The 16026-nt window shown below is 43.3% G+C and overlaps 1 protein-coding gene across 2 annotated transcripts in view; it reads left to right on the forward strand.

Annotated features, from left to right (window-relative positions):
* The first annotated feature begins 230 nt into the window (after positions 1-230).
* FBXO38 (F-box protein 38) overlaps positions 231-16026 on the forward strand; it is a 424910-nt gene continuing 409114 nt past the window's right edge. Inside the window, exon 1 of one of the 2 annotated variants that reach the window (XM_069244595.1) lies at positions 231-325. The gene's annotated coding sequence lies outside the window, so the exon portion shown is untranslated. Of the gene's footprint in view, positions 358-16026 lie in introns of both variants that reach the window. The other variant, XM_069244596.1, reaches the window with a different exon arrangement.

Raw genomic sequence — 16026 nt, forward strand, 5'->3', positions numbered from 1 at the left:
GCTCAAACCTACATTGAGATTTCATTGTAATTTCGAAGAGATTGCAGGTAAATACCTGGGTTTTTCATTTTTATTTATTGATGTGCTGCAAGCAAAGAGACCCTCCTACGTTCATAGATTTCATCTTTTTTAGTCGCTTTTCATTTGGTAAAGCCAGTCGTAGTTTGTCTTCTTTTTCTATGTTTGCCACACGCAAGATGGCGATAGGAGATCGCCGCTTCCGTCTCTGGGTACCTTGTGACGTTACAGGAAGTGAAAGCAATTCGGAAGTGTCCGTGTGGCTTATTCCCCTACAGGACTGCAACAATAACATAGGAGGGCTGAGGTGAGAGGATTCAGGGTTGTGCGTCTGGAGAAGTGAGTTTGTTTTAGTTTTGGATAGGGGCTGTGTTGTTAGATCTTGAGTGAGTAAGGGGGGCGGGGGCAGAAGCAAGGTGAAGTGATCTTTTTTAAAGTAGGGAAATGGACTCCTGCAATGTTTCCTCATGAGGGAGGTAACTGGGATACGAATGACAGCCTTTAAAAATATATCTACGTTGAACTCCTTTATCTGATATACATAAAGGTCGGCCATTGAAACGAGTAAGCAATCTTGTGACGACGAACGAAGTGTGAATATAGTATTATGGACCATATTCCTGCACCATAAAATATGCTATTCCCGTTGTGCATCTTACAGCGCTACTTTCCTGTTTGCTACAGAGCCAGCGGTCTTACATGCATACTTGAAATGGAGCTCATGTCACATTCTTACACTTCAATTTTTGGCAAAGTCAATAGGAGAATTGTTTTCAAACAATAGCACATGTGTAAATAAAACAGAAATACGCATCCAGTTGACACACTAAATACGCCTGGTTGAACAGAACTTTTCTAACTGCCACGCTTTCGCTTCCGAGTTACTGACCGTTAGGAAGATCTTTATAAATGTAAGTGCCTTAAAAGGGCTGGTCAAATATGTGAAATAAGTATCTATCCACAATGGTCTGAAGCACCCAAAGACCTGATGTTGTTTTCTGAGGTCACTGTTACTAGGGATGCTGAAGCCTCAGCAAGTCTATGTTGTCCACGTTTGATCGGTTTGTGACATGGGAATTAATAATTTTCCCTGTTACACTACTAGCAACTGAGGAAGTGCATGACAGTGGCCATCTGTGTCTTCAACGCCACTCCCCATCTCATACACACACCCTTGACTTCTAGCAGCCAGTTCCCCAAGACCATATTCTTCCAAAAGTATTTCGTTTGTGTTAGAACCCACCTGGCCTTTTAAGTAGCACGAAGGTCACTGGGTGCTACCCCCGCCCCCCCCACCCCCCCCAAATTCATCAATGTCGTGGCAAGCTGTGAAACCCAGTGTGTAAAGTCATGTCTGAGCAATCACTTAATTCATCTGATATTCCTCTTTTTGATACATTGTGTAGTCTGTACACCTTTGTGGAGAATGCAAGTTCCATCTGACATAAGCAGCTTTCGAAACGGGCTTTAAGATATTACCCTCTAGCGGATTAGTGTGTCCCTTATGTTAAAGTAGATTTAGAGCCCAGCCTTCACCAAAACTTCTTGGCGTAATCTGATGATTCTTAAGGGGTGGCTATAAAGACAGTCAAAACGTTACATCATGTATGCTCATGAAAGGTCAAAGGACCAACAGTCCCGCAAGACTGACGGAAATTGCATAAGCCGTACTTACAGGGATTGGTATGGCAATGGTGTTTGGGGTAAAAAAAAAATAAGGAAAAAAAGAAAGTGCCTGGTTAAAGAGGTAGACGGAGGAGTACGTGAGCTGTGATCCCTTTTTTTTTTTTGTTGCCCGATTTTCGTTCTGAATGTAGGCTTGGGTTCAGATTGATTTCCAAAGTGTCTGGGATACTGTGGTAGCTTTTTCAGCACCAGGGCAGACGGATTACTAGCCTCAAATTGCATTGGTAAGAACTTTTACCAGTGGTGTTGTTATGACGAGACTCAGACATGTGAAGAGATCAAGGTGTTTATTACACGGGCACCCACAAGAAAAGAGGAGCATTCTCCGATGTGTCCAGTCCGCTCAGGTGTCTCCTTCACTCCCCCTGTCTTCTAGAGCACCTGTTCAAACACTGCATCAGAGAGTTCCTAGTCACAGCCCCCCCTTTTTTTTAACAAGAAACACAATGTAAAGAAAATAGATGAAAAGGAAAAAAATACACAAGTGACAGTAAGGAGAAATTACAGTTTGCAGGTTAAATTTGTACTACTATATAAAACACAACAGAATTCCCCATGCATAATATCACCATTGACTTTGACGGTGGTTTCACATCCCTTCCAAACTTACTGACACTTCGTTTATGAGAAGACAACGTTTGATAAGTTTCAAGACGGTTCCAAATTGCCATCCTGTAATGTATCACCCCCAGAATTCAAATTACTGCACTCATGGGAACATCATGAAGAATCCAAAGTACGATTACCACACCACATACATATTCACAATTACTAAAATCGTGTTTATCATCAATAAGACACAATTTGTTTAGGGTTTACTTTGATATTCTCATATCCAGAATACTTTTCTTGACAGCTGAAATGCTACTACAGTGATGTACATACCTATGATCTAGCACAACAGTATTTTTTAGAAGTTAGAAAATCTTTCATAGGACTTCTGAATAAGCACTCACGCTTGCCTACTATTTTTCCACATTTTACTCGTACCCATTGTCCAACTTTACCTCTGTATCCTTGACTCCAAGTCAAGGATCATAATACCTTTGACATTTTCACCGTGGAACCTCAACAGAACGTTTACATCATTTACGCTCCAATCCACCATTTTACTCCTCTTCATTGAACATTGGTTAGTTTTCGTATATGGGATGTACCTCCTCATAAACACAAAATGACTTAAATCCATAGAAACCAGTGTAGAAGTTATGTAAGCCCATAACATCTCTAATTCAAAAACAGGATCTTTCCTAGATGAATTAGCTAGTTGAAAAGTAATTTTTGTGTTATGATTTATCATTTCCACAGCGCCATTACCTCTGGGATAGCATAATATAAACCTATGTTTAATCCCTGAACAGTGTGAAAACTCCAACATCTCTTGTGACTCAAACTGTATACCATCGTCCGGCAAAAATGAAGCCGGAAATCCTTCTTTGACGAAAATATCACACATAAATGTGATAACCGTTTGTGTGTCTGTTCTGTCTACTCTTCTCAATTCAGCCCATTTTGAAAATAAATAAAGACAATCATGTACTTACACAATCAATCATCCCAAGAAATTGGTCTTATAAGATTTAAAGCAACAGTATCCGATGGTAAACCCGGGGCACATAGTTGGGCACGAAGGCGATTTAAAGTTTTCTGGTACTTGTCAGCCCTTTCACAACTAGTACACTCCCTGACAACGCTGTCTAGTTATGTATTCCTGGCCATCGGTATAAAGCTTGACTATTCTTTTAGTTTTAACGAGGCACAAATACTTCTGTGTTACCTTCTACAGGGAGTGCAGAATTATTAGGCAAGTTGTATTTTTGAGGATTAATTTTATTATTGAACAACAACCATGTTCTCAATGAACCCAAAAAACTCATTAATATCAAAGCTGAATATTTTTGGAAGTAGTTTTTAGTTTGTTTTTAGTTTTAGCTATGTTACGGGGATATCTGTGTGTGCAGGTGACTATTACTGTGCATAATTATTAAGCAACTTAACAAAAAAAAAATATATACCCATTTCAATTATTTATTATTACCAGTGAAACCAATATAACATCTCAACATTCACAAATATACATTTCTGACATTCAAAAACAAAACAAAAACAAATCAGTGACCAATATAGCCACCTTTCTTTGCAAGGACACTCAAAAGCCTGCCATCCATGGATTCTGTCAGTGTTTTGATCTGTTCACCATCAACATTTCGTGCAGCAGCAACCACAGCCTCCCAGACACTGTTCAGAGAGGTGTACTGTTTTCCCTCCTTGTAAATCTCACATTTGATGATGGACCACAGGTTCTCAATGGGGTTCAGATCAGGTGAACAAGGAGGCCATGTCATTAGATTTCCTTCTTTTATACCCTTTCTTGCCAGCCACGCTGTGGCGTACTTGGACGCGTGTGATGGAGCATTGTCCTGCATGAAAATCATGTTTTTCTTGAAGGATGCAGACTTCTTCCTGTACCACTGCTTGAAGAAGGTGTCTTCCAGGAACTGGCAGTAGGACTGGGAGTTGAGCTTGACTCCATCCTCAACCCGAAAAGGCCCCACAAGCTCATCTTTGATGATACCAGCCCAAACCAGTACTCCACCTCCACCTTGCTGGCGTCTGAGTCGGACTGGAGCTCTCTGCTCTTTACCAATCCAGCCACGGGCCCATCCATCTGGCCCATCAAGACTCACTCTCATTTCATCAGTCCATAAAACCTTAGAAAAATCAGTCTTGAGATATTTCTTGGCCCAGTCTTGACGTTTCAGCTTGTGTGTCTTGTTCAGTGGTGGTCGTCTTTCAGCCTTTCTTACCTTGGCCATGTCTCTGAGTATTGCACACCTTGTGCTTTTGGGCACTCCAGTGATGTTGCAGCTCTGAAATATGGCCAAACTGGTGGCAAGTGGCATCGTGGCAGCTGCACGCTTGACTTTTCTCAGTTCATGGGCAGTTATTTTGCGCCTTGGTTTTTCCACACGCTTCTTGCGACCCTGTTGACTATTTTGAATGAAACGCTTGATTGTTCCATGATCACGCTTCAGAAGCTTTGCAATTTTAGGAGTGCTGCATCCCTCTGCAAGATATCTCACTATTTTTGACTTTTCTGAGCCTGTCAAGTCCTTCTTTTGACCCATTTTGCCAAAGGAAAGGAAGTTGCCTAATAATTATGCACACCTGATATAGGGTGTTGATGTCATTAGACCACACCCCTTCTCATTACAGAGATGCACATCACCTAATATGCTTAATTGGTAGTAGGCTTTCGAGCCTATACAGCTTAGAGTAAGACAACATGCATAAAGAGGATGATGTGGTCAAAATACTAATTTGCCTAATAATTCTGCACTCCCTGTATAAAAAATGGCACAGAATAATCTATTTCGCTTTTGACTTCCCAAAATCCTCTCATATTGGAATCCATGTTACTCTCTGGCATCCACCGATTGCAGAAATAGCATTTTCACAGTCATAAAGGCACAACCTGAATCAACAATAAAATAATTCCTCTCATTGTCGTCTGTTACAATTATAGGAATAAACATCCTGCTCAAGAATTCTGCACTAACATTCTTAGCCCCCACACATATTGTATCTCATTCATAACATTTTGTAAATGCATAGAAAGTCTAGTAATTGTAGGTAAAACAAAGAGCAATCACCCCGTAGTTGGTGAGAGGTTTATGATCACTCCAAATAGTGAATCTTTTTTCCTATTCAGATTTACAAACATTTTTCCATGGCTCAAACACACGCAAGAGTCTCCCTCTCGAAGAAAGAGTAACATTCTTCGCAGGTTGAGAGAGATCTTGATGCATAGGCTACAACCTTTCCCCTACCACCATCATCCAACTGAGTCAAAACTGCAACAAGCCCCTTACCGCTAGCATCGGTTGTGATAACGTTGATGCTGTAGAGTCGTATCCATGCAGATTAGGTGCATTGAAAATGGCTTTTCTTGTTCTTTTGTAAGCATGTTTGATGTTCATTAGACCAATTACATGTTGATTTATTCTTTAGCAGCTCTCTCGAAAGAAATGTTACAGGAAACATTCTGTACAACTTTGGCGTAGTATTCAGCCATATACAAAGTAATGATATAACATCATCCTTTGACTAAGGAGCAGGGGCTTTCTTAATGGCATCAACAGGTTTTTGCTTAGGATTGATATTTTCAGTAATGACATACCCCATATATGAAACTTGTTGTTATATAAATTGCAGCAGTAAACCATTTACTCTGCAAGACATTCATCACCTTATGCAGTTTCAAGCGATGTTCCTTCTTGTTCTTCCCCATAATCAAGATATACTCTTTAAAGCACACTACACCCGACATATCGCCAAACAACACATTCATAAGCCTTTAAAAACAGTAGCCAGAAGCAAGTCCGAAAGGCATGCAGCACAACCGGTAACACGCAAAAGGAGTGATTAAAGCAGTCAGTGACTTGCTGTCAGGATGGAGAGTAATTTGATGATATGCCGGGAGAGGTTGATGGTAGAAAAACACTTAGCATGTCTAGTAAGCGGAAGCATTTCATCTATCCTAGGCAAAGGGAAATTGGTCCACCACAATATTCTTATTAAGGTTTCTAAGATCATATAGGCAGATTTTACCGTTGACACATCTGGCAACAACCAGTTGTGAAATACAGTTTCACTTCATCTTGAACAAACAAAGGAATATTGTGAGCTTTGTACAATTTCACTATAGCGTTTAATTTAGAAGCAATCTTGTGCGAGAACCCCTTAAGTTTTCAATATTCTTTTAAAAAACTGAGGGGAAACTCGGTCATTAATTGTATTTTAATTTTCTCACTTTCACATACGAGTACTTGTTCTGTACTGTTTGGATCAAGGAAAATACTCAAAAAAGGCTGATCCTTCCATCCCAAAACAGAGGCACCTTCTTGAGCAACATACAATTTGCATGAAGTCCCCCTTCCTATGAATTTGAAAAATAGTTGCCCGAAACCAATCACATCAGTATAACTTACCAGGTTGATTAAGATGTTCACCTGTTTTCAAAACAAATTCACTTTCCTGTATGCATTTTGAAAAAATGGTATAGGTGGAACTAGACTCCACAGGAACCTGTAAAGGAATGCCCCCATATCTCACCCAGCACAAGGGTTTACTGGATTCCTTGCTATTGATGTTGTGAACAACACTGTTCTTCTCCTGCATAACTGAGCCCATCATCACTTGAAGAATGTGTGTCATCAATATCGGTGATTATATTCGACTGTGCGTTGTTTAGTCTTCTTCCTACAAACTCTGCCAAAATATACAACTATTCCACACTCTAAATAGTTTCCATTTCTTGCAGAACATTTGGGAATGATTCGATGAATGCTTTATATTGCCACATCTGTAACAAGTGACTGTTTTTTTTTCTAAAGAAAGTTGTTTTTAAACTCTTATACACTCTTGTCATTTTATGGATCTGAAACTTTACTTACAGAATCATCAGAAACTCTATTCCAATGCACATCTCACTTACAATTCAGCCTTTAACAACATAGCTACAATTTCCTTCAGTTCAGCATCACCATTAATCCATAGTTTTTCCTCGATACTTTGCGTTTTGGTATACATTATAATTTGATCACAAATTAAGTCATGTAACTCTGCAAACTTGCAAGGTTTGGCCAGTAATTGCAAAGCATCAACATATTCATCAGTACTTTCAGTCTTGAGCTGCTTGTATTGAAAACATTAAATACAGATACATCAATGCAACTGGGTAGGGTAAATGTTGATACAAATCCTATAAAAAGGTTGAGAAAAAATATCAGCGTCACCACTACTTACCATAAGCCTTTGTATCCTGTTGTAAAACGTTTTCCATGTTGAGCCCAGATAATGCAGTAATGATCTCTTATTCCTTTCGGAAGATAATACTGTTCCCTCATCCTACATTATTCCCATATAATTAAAGTAATCTTTCCTTTCAGGTCAGGGAAGGAAAAGAGGACCAGGAACAGCAATTAATTTATTTGGTGCGTTAATAGTGATGTGGTGACTAGCCACTGCTTCCAGGCAAAAGTAAACAGAACAGAAATCTGTGAACTAAACAAAAGTAAACGCACAATAGAATTGCAAAATAAAAAACAGTAATAGTTGCAATTGCAATTATGGAGGCGCTGCCTGGATAAGAGCGATGTTAACCGCGCTGGAGAGGAACGGTGTCGCTAGGCAACCCCAACACAACACAAATGTTAAACGTGTTGCCAATGATTCTTAGGGACTAGTTTGTCTTTGGAAAAAACAATGTGGTGAAACGCCAAATCAAAACAGCATTGCTAGGCAACCACAGAACAACACAAGCAACACATGTGTTGCTAATGTCACTTTGAGGGAAAGTGTTGCTATGTAACATGCGTCCTTAGTGACGTAAGCAGCACGCGGGTGGAAACTGCGTCATGGAGACCTTTGAGCACAAGCAGGTGGATGAGTGCGGAATTGACCATAAATAAAAGGAAGTAAGCTGAAATAGTATTTCTTTTTTCATGTGAATTAAGAGAAAATCAGTGTTGCGGGCATGTACGTCTACAATTTTAAGTCATGTCCTTCCTGTAGACGATAGGACAATTTTTCACTGCATTGGTTCTCAGCTGTCTGTGTCGAAGGAGAGCTCATCTCTAAATCTGTACTAACGACTGTCAGGCACATGAAGAGAGCAAGCTGGTTCATACACGGACAACCACAAGAAAAGAGGAGCAGTCTCTCATGCATCCTCTCAGCTGCTGTGTCTCCTTCCCTCCCCATACCTTCTAGAACACCCATTGAAACCCAGCACCAGACAGGTTCTAAGGCATGAGACAACATTATAGGTGTCCTGGGGCTTTACCTTACTATTTAGTCAATTACTGAGAACCAAGTAACCTCTTTAGTACTTGACTATAAAGGTAGCGAAGGTAAGCAATCCAGTGTTTACTTCCAGAGATGAGGTAGGGTTAGAGTACAGGACCTGGTGAAATACTTTACAGTAACCAAGTAACTCTATGCCTATTGTGTGGTTTTTATTTATTTATATTTTATTATAAATTTCAAAAGTGCAGTGTTATGATCCCCCTTTGGTAATACTGACCATTTATGATGTCTTTGCATAGCCAGGAGACTAGAATAATTATCATAAGTATACTAAATAAGATGATTATAAGCAGTTCCAGATATACAATTAGACGTTACAGAATATACTCCTTCTTGGTAACGTTATGACTTACATCTCAAGCAACAGATTCTAACCGTTATTTGAATTCCCTATTTCTCATTCTACTTGTGAGATCAAAGCTAAGTAATAGCTGATTGCTGACCAGATGTCTTTGAGTCTTGACCTAACCAGTATGAGTGTACTAAAGGTGTCAGTTTCGTTGCTACAAAAGATTAGGTCTTGTATTTTTGGAAGGGGTCTCCTTCCCTACAGCATCACCCCTCAGAACTCCCAACAGAATGGCTAAAGCAGTGAGTTTCCTAATTGATGATGAGGCTCCTTCCAGATAGTTCAACGGTGCTATCAGTAGAGAGGGTTGTAACCTATGTTGTCGTTTTTTTTTAAATATTTAGGAGAAAACGTCCCTCCACTAGGTTTGAATACCTGGACATCACCAGCAAGTGCTTACGGTCTAATGTATTATTATAATTATGTTTGACATTTCATTTATGCTAGAAAACCAGACCCTACAGTCAAGCCGGGGTATAATACTGTTGAATACATATGAATTGTATAAGTCTGTTTGTGCTGTCAAGTGAAATTATTTTAATTAATGAACAGGATTAAGGACCTGATTACGACGTTGGTGGAGGGGATTACTCCGTCACAAACGAGACAAATATCCGGTCCGCCTTATTACAAGTTCCTTAGGATTTAATGTGACTTGTGATACGGCGGACGGGATATCTGTTATGTTTATGAGGGAGTAATCCCCTCTGCCAAGGTCGTAATCAGCCCTTACATCCATTGTTTATCACTAATAGCATTTCCCGACCTTGTGTACACTGTTGACGCACCAACAAATAGTTTATGACCACATACTGCAGGCTTGTTTGTAAATCTTAGAGAGTTTATATTTATGCTTGGATGATTGTGTTAAATTTGTCAGTCATACAAATGACCGTAGTTCTTTAGGATGGGCTGGAAGAATATTTGTAGGTGTGCTTCTTATTTTATAATAATATGAAAATATAAATTGTCAGATTGGGGTTGTCTTCCTTCACTTGCTCTAGAGTCTTAAAATTTTCATCGCTGTCCAGGCCACCTATACTCCTGATATTCAGTCCCTAGAACTGTTGACCTACTCCCCTATCTAGTAGTCCCGGAAGCCAAGCGCAGCATGTCTTTTGCATCCCAGTCAAGAAAAGGAATTTAATCTGCTATTACTCTGCCAACCCATTTCACACACATCTAGTTGAGTGGATAGGTTCAATACAAAGGCATGGGTTTGTGGCTCTATCAAACAGAACAGCTTCCAGAGGCTTCATTTTCTAAGAGAAAGTGTGGTAAATAGGCTGGTCTGTGAACCCATAATAAGCATACTGCACCTGTTTTGCATAATAGTACAACTCTAAGTCTGGAGCGGTAAGTCCCCCTGCTCACACAGAAGAGTAAGCATAGACCATTTAACTCTGAGTTATTTACCCACCAAGGCTAACCTTATCATCAGCCCTTAAAGGATGTGAAAAAATGCACAGGTAGAAAATATAGAGGTGATAAGGCATAAGTAAAGCATTCTAGGAAGCACCACAATCTTCATAATGGCTTTACTGCCTGTAGGAAGTTGGCTCTGTATATACTATTTCAAAGTAAGAAATAGTGTGCACAGAGTCCAAGGGTTCCCCTTAGAGGTAAGATAGTGGCAAAAAGAGATCATTCTAATGCTCTATTTTGTGGTAGTGTGGTCGAGCAGTAGGCTTATCAGACGGTAGTGTTAAGCATTTGTTGTACACACACAGGCAATAAATGAGGAACACACACTCAAAGACAATTCTAGGCCAATAGGTTTTTATATATAAAAATATATTTTCTTAGTTTATTTAAGAACCACAGGTTCAAGATTTACAAACAATACTTTAAATGAAAGGTATTTCACTCAGGTATCTTAGGAACTTTGAATTATCACAATAGCATGTACAGTTTTGGCAAAAATGGCAATAAGCTATTTTAAAAGTGGACACAGTGCAAAAATCAACAGTTCCTGGGGGAGGTAAGTAAATGTTAAGTTCACAGGTAAGTAAAACACTTACAGGGTTCAAAGTTGGGTCCAAGGTAGCCCACCGATGGGGGTTCAAGGCAACCCCAAAGTTACCACACCAGCAGCTCAGGGCCGGTCAGGTGCAGAGGTCAAAGTGGTGCCCAAAACACATAGGCTTCAATGGAAATAGGGGTGCCCTGGTTCCAGTCTGCCAACAGGTAAGTACCCGTGACTTCAGAGGGCAGACCAGGGGGGTTTTGTTGGGCACCGCGGGGGGGACACAGGCAGGCACAGAAAGTACACCCTCAGCGACACAGGGGCGGCCGGGTGTAGAGTGCAAACAGGCGTCGGGTTTTCAATAGGTTTCAATGGGGAGACCCGGGGGTCTCTTCAGCGATGCAGGTACGGGGGGGGCTCCTCGGGGTAGCCACCACCTGGGCTAGGAAGAGGGTCACCTAGGGGTCACTCCTGCACTGGAGTCTGGTTCCTTCAGGTCCTGGGGGCTACAGGTGTAGTTTGTTTTCCTGGCGTCTGCTTCCTTGAAGCAGGCAGTCGCGGTCAGGGGGAGCCTCTAGATTCCCTCTGCAGGAGTCGCTGTGGGGGTCAACTCTGGCTACTCACGGGCTCGCAGTCGCCGGGGAGTCCACCCTGTGGTGTTAGTTTTCTGCAGGTCGAGCCAGGGGCATCGGGTGCAGAGTGGAAAGTCTCACGCTTCCGGCGGGAAACGCGTGGTCTTTAAAAGTTGCTTCTTTGTTGCAAAGTTGCAGTTTTGTGGAACAGGGCCGCTGTCCTCAGGAGCTTCTTGGTCCTTTTAAATTCAGTTTAGTCCTCTGAGGCTTCAGAGGTCGCTGGACCCTGGGGGATGCGTCGCTGTTGCAGTTTTTCTTGAAGTGGGGAGACAGGCCGGTAGGGCTGGGGCCAAAGCCGTTGGTGTCTCCGTCTTCTCTGCAGGGCTTCAGGTCAGCAGTCCTTCTTCGTCTTCAGGTTGCAGGAATCTATCTTCCTCGGTTCTGGGAGCCCCTAAATACTCAATTTAGGGGGGTGTTTAGGTCTCGGAGGATAGTAGCAAAGGGCTACTAGCCCTGAGGGTGGCTACACCCTCTTTGTGCCTCCTCCCTGTGGGGACAGGGGCACATCCCTAATCCTATTTCTAAAAGTCAGAGTCACCTCAGCTCAGGACACCTTAGGGGTTGTCCTGACTGGCCAGTGACTCCTCCTTGTTTTTCTCATTATCTCCTCCAACCTTGCCGCCAAAAGTGGGGGCGGTGGCCGGAGGGGCTGGCATCTCCACTAGCTGGGATACCCTATGGCGCTGTAACAAAGGGGGTGAGCCTTTGAGGTTCACCGCCAGGTGTTACAGTTCCTGCAGGGGGAGGTGTGAAGCACCTCCACCCAGTACAGGCTTTGTTACTGGCCACAGAGTGACAAAGGCACTCTCCCCATGTGGCCAGCAACATGTCTGGTGTGTGGCAGGCTGGCAAAACTAGTCAGCCCACACTGGAAGTCGGGTATGTTTTCAGGGGGCATCTCTAAGATGCCCTCTGGGTGTATTTTTACAATAAAGTGCACACTGGCATTATTGTGCTGAGAAATTTGATACCAAACTTCCCAGTTTTCAGTGTAGCCATTATGGTGCTGTGGAGTCCGTGTTTGACAGACTCCCAGACCATATACTCTTATGGCTACCCTGCACTTACAATATCTAATGCTTTGCTTAGATGCTGTAGGGGCATAGTGCTCATGCACCTATGCCCTCACCTGTGGTATAGTGCACCCTGCCTTAGGGCTGGAAGGCCTGCTAGAGGGGTAACTTACCTATGCCACAGGCAGTGTGAGGTTGGCATGGCACCCTGAGGGGAGTGCCATGTCGACTTAGTCCTTTTCTCCCCACCAGCACACACAAGCTGACAATCAGTGTGTCTGTGCTGAGTGAGGGGTCCCTAGGGTGGCATAAGACATGCTGCAGCCCTTAGAGACCTTCCCTGGCATAATGGCCCTTGGTACCAGGGGTACCAGTTACAAGAGACTTGCCTGGGTGCCAGGGTTGTGCCAATTGTGGAAACAAAGGTACAGTTTAGGGAAAGAACACTGGTGCTGTCGGCCAGGCCTCAGCACACTTTCAAATCATAAGTTGGCATCAGCAAAGGCAAAAAGTCAGGGGGTAACCATGCAAAGGAGGCATTTCCTTACACCCTCCCCCCCTCAACGAAAGAGGATGAGACTAACCTTTCCCAAGAGTGTCTTCATTTTCTAAGTGGAAGAACCTGGAAAGGCCATCTGCATTGGCATGGGCAGTCCCAGGTCTGTGTTCCACTATAAAGTCCATTCCATGTAGGGAGATGGACCACCTCAACAGTTTTGGATTTTCACCTTTCATTTGCATTATACATCTGAGAGGTCTGTGGTCAGTTTGAACTACAAAGTGAGTACCAAAGAGGTATGGTCTCAGCTTCTTCAGGGACCAAACCACAGCAAAGGCCTCCCTCTCAATGGCACTCCAACGCTGCTCCCTGGGGAGTAACCTCCTGCTAATGAAAGCAACAGGCTGGTCAAGGCCATCATCATTTGTTTGGGACAAAACTGCCCCTATCCCATGTTCAGAGGCATCAGTCTGCACAATGAACTGCTTGGAGTAATCTGGAGCTTTGAGAACTGGTGCTGTGCACATAGCTTGTTTCAGAGTGTCAAAGGCCTGTTGACATTCTATGCTCCAGTTTACCTTCTTGGGCATTTTCTTAGAGGTAAGTTCTGTGAGGGGTGTCACTATGGATCCATATTCCTTCACAAACCTCCTGTAGTAACCAGTCAAGCCAAGGAATGCCCTGACTTGAGTCTGGGGTTTTTGGAGCTACCCAGTCCAGAATAGTCTGGATCTTGGGTTGCATTGGCCGAACTTGGCCTCCACCTACAAGGTGTCCCAAGTAAACTACAGTTCCCAGCCCTATCTGACATTTGGATGCCTTGATAGAGAGGCCTGCTGCTTGCAGGGCCTGCAAAACCTTCTTCAGGTGGACCAGGTGATCCTGCCAGCTGGAGCTAAAGACAGCAATATCATCAAGATAAGCTGCACTAAAGGACTCCAAGCCAGCAAGGACTTGATTCACCAAGCTTTGGAAGGTAGCCGGGGCATTCTTTAAGCCAAAGGGCGTCACAGTGAAGTGATAGTGCCCACCAGGTGTGGAGAATGCTGTCTTTTCTTTTGCTCCTCAAGTATTTGGCACCACCTAGTTTGTCAATTAACTCATCTGCCCTTGGAATGGGATGAGCATCTGTCTTGGTGACAGAATTAAGTCCTCTGTAATCCACACAAAATCTCATCGCTCTCTTACCATCTTTTTTGTGAGGTTTGGGGACTAAGACCACTGGGCTAGCCCAGGGGCAGTCAGAGTGCTCAATGACTCCTAATTCCAGCATCTTGTGGACTTCCACTTTGATGCTTTCCTTAACTTAGTCAGACTGTCTGAAAATTTTGTTTTTGACAGGCATTCTGTCTCCTGTGTCCACATCATGGGTACACAGGTGTGTCTGACCAGGGGTTAGGGAAAAGAGCTCAGCAAACTGTTGTAAGACTTTCCTACAGTCAGCTTGCTGTTGGCCAGAGAGGGTGTCTGAATAGATCACTCCATCTACTGAGCCATCTTTAGGGTCAGTGAAGAGGAGATCAGGGAGAGGTTCACTCTCAGCTTCCTGGTCCTCATCTGTAACCATTAACACGTTTACATCTGCCCTGTCATGAAAGTTTGCGGCAGTTCACATGGATCACCCTTTTGGGGGTCCTGCTAGTGCCTAAGTCTACCAGGTAGGTGCCCTGACTCTTTCTCTCTAGTACTGGGTAAGGGCCACTCCCTCTGTCCTGAAGTGCCCTGGGAGCCACAGGCTCCAGAACCCAGACTTTCTGCCCTGGCTGAAACTCAACCATATCAGCCTTTTGGTCATGCCACATCTTCTGGAGTTGTTGGCTGGCCTCAAGGTTTTTACTTGCCTTTTGCATGTACTCTGCCATCCTGGAACGTAGGCCTAGTACATAGTCCACTATATCTTGCTTAGGCTCATGGAGAGGTCTCTCCCAGCCTTCTTTCACAAGAGCTAGTGGTCCCCTTACAGGATGGCCAAACAGAAGTTCAAAGGGGAAAAACCCTACTCACTTCTGAGGCACCTCTCTGTAGGCGAAAAGCAGACATGGCAAGAGGACATCCCATCTCCTTTTGAGCTTTTCAGGGAGCCCCCATGATCATGCCCTTCAATGTCTTGTTAAATCTCTCCACAAGACCATTGGTTTGTGGATGGTATGGTGTGGTGAATTTTTAAGTCAACCCACACTCATTCCACATGTGTTTCAGGTATGCTGAAATGAAGTTGGTACCCCTGTCAGACACCACCTCCTTAGGAAATCCTACTCTGGTAAAGATACCAATGAGCGCTTTTGCTACTGCAGGGGCAGTAGTGGACCTAAGGGGAATTTCTTCAGGGTACCTAGTGGCATGATCCACTACCACTAGGATATACTGATTATCCTGAGGCTGTGGGAGGTTCAAGTGGACCCACTATGGCCACTCCCACTCTTTCAAAGGGGACCCCCACCACTGGAAGTGGAATGAGGGGGGCCATTGGATGGCCACCTGTCTTACCACTGGCTTGACAGGTGGCACAAATCTCCTTTACTTTCTGGGACATGTTGGGACAATAGAAATGGTTGACTAACCTCTCCCAAGTCTTGGTTTGTCCCAAATGCCCAGCAAGTGGAATATCATGGGGTAAGGTCAGGATGAACTCTCTAAACTCCTGAGGCACTACCACTCTTCTAGTGGCACCAGGTTTGGGATCTCTTGCCTCAGTGTAAAGGAGTCCATCTTCCCAATAGACCCTATGTGTTCCACTGATTTTTCCTTTGGTCTCTTCAGCAGCTTGCTGCCTAATACCTTCAAGAGAGGGACATGTTTCTTGCCCCTTACACAGCTGTTCCCTTGTGGGTCCCCCTGGGCCTAAGAGTTCAACCTGATAAGGTTCCAATTCCATGGGCTCAGTTCCCTCAGAGGGCAGAACTTCTTCCTGGGAAGAGAGGTTCTTTTTCTTTTGCTGTGTTGAAGCTGGTTCCTGCAGGAGGCTGGACTGGTTTGTAGTGAGTATCAAGGGG

This window comes from Pleurodeles waltl, chromosome 7, assembly GCF_031143425.1.
Source record: "Pleurodeles waltl isolate 20211129_DDA chromosome 7, aPleWal1.hap1.20221129, whole genome shotgun sequence".
NCBI classification, from domain to species: Eukaryota; Metazoa; Chordata; class Amphibia; order Caudata; family Salamandridae; genus Pleurodeles; species Pleurodeles waltl.